The sequence below is a fragment of the Ixodes scapularis genome, unplaced genomic scaffold (assembly GCF_016920785.2).
Source record: "Ixodes scapularis isolate PalLabHiFi unplaced genomic scaffold, ASM1692078v2 PGA_scaffold1__304_contigs__length_218370807, whole genome shotgun sequence".
NCBI lineage: Eukaryota > Metazoa > Arthropoda > Arachnida > Ixodida > Ixodidae > Ixodes > Ixodes scapularis.
The window spans coordinates 77,054,037-77,059,199 of NW_024609846.1; the positions used below are offsets into that span (position 1 = coordinate 77,054,037).

Genomic DNA, 5,163 nt, shown 5'->3' on the forward strand with positions numbered 1-5,163 from the left:
CTGATTGAAGGATAGGGGGTAGACCTCAAAGCAAGCTGCCTCCCGCCAACTGCCTCGTTTTCACGGGACAGTTTACGGAAGCTCTGTGCTCGAATTGGGCTACATACTCGTACTCGTAGCCTCCGTGCCCTGCAGAAAAGAGCGCGTGACCATGGCAGCTGCGGCTTGGCCTAATTTGAAAAGAAATGATTGGAAACGCTTTCATTTTCAACATTTCTTTTGAGGAGCAAGCTGGCGCTGTACGCCTGCGGAATTCTACGGCGCTGCCAAATTGAATCAAGAAGATCAAGCGATATGTTCACTCGGTAAGAACGATTCACACACTTGCGTTAAGTCCGACCGAGTCCGAGGGTTGCCATGGCAACAGCAGCGTCTGCTCCAACAAAACGGGTTAAAAACCGGCTTTGTTGGATCCGACGCCGCTGTTGCCATGGCAACCCTCACACTCGGTCGGACTTAACGCAAGTGTGTGAATCGCCCTTAACGTTTACTGAACACACATCTAAAATAGGTCAGAACAGGTAGTTTTTAGCGTACGCTATACTATTGCGTATTGCGTACGTAAGAGCCAGCATTGCTAACTAAAACTAAAAATGGCGCTTTATTGTTTGTGAACCCGAGGCACGAACATCGAACCAAGGGGTTCGTAAGGTTCGCAAAGTTTGAAATGTCGAACTTATTACTTGCAAACTTCGACGATTTTCAAACTTCCGAATTTTTGGTGCTAAAAAATTTGATTGTTTTGAACTTCCGATTTTTCGAGCTATTAAATTGGACGTTTCGGAACTTTCAAGCTTATTAAGCTAACAAATTCGACGATTTTCAAACTTTCGAACCTTTTAAGTTTAAAAGTTTGACGAACTTCGACCTTTCGTCAAAGTTCGAACTAATTTCACCCCCATAGGCTCAAGCCAACAAATATATATAACAGAAGATGTCAATGTGTGAAGCGGATTAAAATTGCACTAAAGTCTTAGCTGATCGTGCCACAAACGACTCACTTGCAAAGTGCTGAGTGATCACTTTGGGGTGGCCTCGGCCCTGTACGTCACACCTTTTAACGCGATAGCGTTAAGAAGCTCGTGTCGCAGAAAATCTGACGTCGCCGTTAACGTCGGCGTCGGTATCGGTGGGACGGGAAAGTCCTGATTGGTCGATAGGTTCATGACGTCTCAGCCACATGATTTTCCTCGGGAATTTCAAACAACCCACAACGCTCTTGTGAAACGTGACGTCACGCGTGGAACGAAAGTGATTAAAACATGACACGGTAGAGCGAATTAAAGGTCGCCGCATGTCTCAAATGATTTCACTATAAAAAAATGAAAGACGTTTACAACTCCCTGTAATGCCAAATTAGAGCGCAGATCTTGAGGAGGAGGAGGAGCAGGAGGGGAGGGTATGGAGCGGACGGTATGCCCCTCCTCCTCATACGTACCCTCTCTTTCTTCTTCCCCATCTACTCCTCCCACGCTGCTCGCCTTCTTCCCCTCTTCTCCTCCCCCCACCTCCCCTCCTCCTCCTTCTTCTTCCTCCTCCTCCCTCCTTCTCCATCCTCCTGCCCCTCCTCCTCCCCCTCCTCCCTCCTCCCTCCCGCGCGGTGCATTATGAGAAATGTCAAATAATGCAATGCGCGCGTAACCGTGATGCATTATGGGACACCGCGCGGTTACGCCGACGGCGACGCCGACACCGCTCAAGCCGGAAACGGGCGCCTAAGAACTGCGCTCTAAAATAATTCATTTGCATTGAAAAAAGAAATTGGAAGAGCTTTTGGTGGAGGAACCGACGTCCCTTCGGTTGCAAGTCAGACACGCTTCCAAATATCGACTAGGCCACGCAGACTTTTTTTTTCTTGTTGAAAGTGTTTATTTACATGGTTATATACATGATAACATTATATACAATTTACATTATGTACACAGCGTCAAAGAAACGAAATAATTGAACGGTCACATACACTGCAAGCTACCAGTATATGCACATTGAAAGCGTGAATAGAAATATTAAAAAGCTCGAAAATAGTTGGAAAACAAGGAACGTACAAGACACTTCAGTTTTCCTCTACAGGGAACATTCAAAAAGGGCCCTAAGGTCATATAAGCCTGGTCTTGTGAAGCAGACTCATAGGACGTCAGGTGAACGACCGATTCCTTCTATGGCTTGATTCTATTCTTCATTGTCTTCGCAGCATGCTAGCATGCTCTGACAAAAAAATGTGGCAATATTCTTGAAGTTCACCCAAGACGGTTTGGCAACCCCTCCGTCCGTATCTACTTTTCGTATTTTTCACAGGCTACATAAAAAGTGTCGAGACTCATACCTAACTGGTCTCCAAAATGTAGGTAACGAAAATTACTTTCTTGACTTCACTGTCCTATTGAAAAGTCCCCAAAAAAGACTGTATCAACACAAAGCACAAATGCGTGAGTGAATGTCTCAGTTGTTTTGCAGAGTCTACAGTTTGTACGTCGAAACCCCATGACTCTCGCCACTCTTTTACAGGTATTGTCCGCGAGTGAAAGCGAAAAAAGAACGACTTGCACTTCGGTGGAATGGGCTGGGTTGGACTCTTTTTAAAACATCAGTTTTGTATTTAGGGGGAGCAGAAAAATAAACCCAATCGGTACATCGGATGTAATAAACAGAGAAGTAAGTAGACATTTAAGTAACTTTTTTTTTTTTGGGGGGGGGGGGGGGGGGGGGACATGTCCCTAAGAAGTCACCGGTGAACCGTGCACTCGGGAAATAAATGATGTCTGCGACCTGTTTAAAGAAGCAGCGTAAATGGATTGTATGGCTCGATGACTGTATTTTCCGCTGTCCCTGTATACTTTGATAGAACATATTTTTTACACGTTTCTAGGAGCGGGTGTTGTGGGGTTCGATAGAATTTCCATCTCGCCATAAGTTGTCTAACAAAGATGTGCCCAAGTCCTAGGTCGCCATCCTCCGTTCGTTGGAAGAGGTTTGATCTCCGCATGGGCTCGTAAGGTGAATTCCAAATAAACGTTGCGAGAATCCTGTTAAATCTGTTAACTGTAAGTCTAGAACAGTGCATGACCTGTAGAAGGTATGCTAATTTTGACAAAAGGAATTTATTGCAAACGACAACTTTGCCAGACATGAAAGGCCCCCCCCCCCCCCCCCCCCCCCCCCATCGTAGCTTACATATACAAACGGCTGACTTGATTGTGGTTTCTACAAAGTCCCACATTGGGTTTCGGATTGCCCATGGTATTCAGTTGCACGCTTATAAGCTGTGATTTGTTTGTTGACCAATCTATGTCAACGAACTTGGCCGGTGTTTACCCCATGCCCCACGCCCCGCACCACGAACCACTACTCTTATACTTATTCACCAGAACAGCAGACACAATGCAGTAGTCGTCGACATGTGACATAGCTGTCACAATGCTTGGTTTGTTGGAGAAAATCAGGACGAAGTCGTCCGCATAAGCCAGGAGTTTTACTTCGCAGGAATGAAGGCAAAATCCGTGTATATCTTTGTCATTGATGATGTTTCTGCAGAGAGACCGGCTCTAGGTAGATATTGAAGAGTATAGCGGCGACATTAGACAACCTTGGTGGACCGATGTATAACTAGAATATAATTTGTTAGGGATCCGTCTAGAGGTAACTTCGTTGATATGTCCTTGTAATAAAGCTTTATGCCGTCTTCAATAATTTTGCCAATATTTAGGTGATTTAAGTGCGCAAAAAGGAAAGAGTGGTCTCTCTGTCTAAAGTTTTTTTGAGGTCAAGTTGTAGTATAGTAGCTGCAGATTCTTCTGTACGTGGGCATATCTCCAACATTGATCGTACGTTGTGCAGATTAGTTTGTATATTTCTTCCTCTTAAAGAAACAAGCGTGCAGGCGAAGCGCGACAATTCCCAGCCGGCTTTCTTTTCAATATTGGCTGCAGGATGAGCGACCGTGCATAAGACACTTCTGCCTTCAGACGTACTGGCGTGAACTCACCGAACTCACCAACTCACGCCCCTCACCGAACTCATGAACTAACCGAACTTACGAACTCAACGAACTAATGGACTCACCGAACTCATAAGCTCGCTGAGCCTCATGAACTCATCGAACTCATAAACTCACCAAACTCATAAACTCACCGAACTGACGCCCCTCACTCAACCTCAAACTCATGAGTCTTAAGAGGCTTACAAACTCACTCATTCTCACCTCACGGCTGATCGGTGAGGGTGAGAGGTGAGTGAGCGCACTATAATGAGTGAGGTTTTCCGAGGTATGACCGCGACAGGCTTAACGCAGACGCCATCAGCTTTATGAACCTAAGACGTGACACAAGCATGGTTCTGTTCGAGGATGCTCGGCGTAAAATCGACAAAGTCTTGGGCTCGCGCTGGGGTATTTGCCGATGTCCTCGTTCCCGCATATTCGCTCACAACACTTCAGCACACCACAGGCGCAGAAAGATTTCGTTGGATGAAAGGTTGGGTGAATGTGCAGGAAAGTTTGGGGCGTGCTAGACCAAGTCTGAAAAAAACCTTTTTCACACGGACCCGGAGGAGTACCGGAAACTGCAGCACGTCAGCCTGGAACAGTTTCTGGAGCTCCCTTCACGCACGGAACCAAGAATCGCGCTACAAAGCGAACAAAACACAATGATGCGCCATTTCTAATTTTCTCATAAAAAAAAGTATGTTGTTATATTATACTCTTTTTAAGTCAGTCCCGCTGATGATCACCGACGACTTGAATTACTGTTAGAAGTCTTCCAGCTAGCAATCGAGCAAAAATCTTAGAGTCACAGTTAAGGAGGCTGATAGGTCTATAGCCTTCAACGCGTTGAAGCATGTTTGGGTCTATGAATTTGGGAATTAGCATGGTATGTACCTTCCGAAACGACAGTGGCAAGGAATCCTCGGTGTAAGAATCTTTTAAGATTGGTGCCAGTTTTTCCTTCCATTTTTATTTTATAAAAGCTTGCAGTCAATCCATCAGGACCAGGAGCTTCATTACTTTTTAGATAGGTGATGCTTTGCATAATCTATTTCATATCAAGGGGACAATTTAGTTTTTCCTTCGTTTCATTTTCTGAGCTCGGTAATTTTGATATTATTTCATGCAGCCGGGGATGGGGAGACTTAGTGCTTGTTGCAAACAGATCGGTGTTATGAGAGACG

At 45.3% G+C, this 5,163-nt stretch overlaps 1 pseudogene; it reads right to left on the bottom strand.

Annotated features, from left to right (window-relative positions):
* Window positions 1-487: 487 nt before the first annotated feature.
* Window positions 488-3,527, bottom strand: LOC115327176 (annotated as a pseudogene).
* Window positions 3,528-5,163: the final 1,636 nt, after the last annotated feature.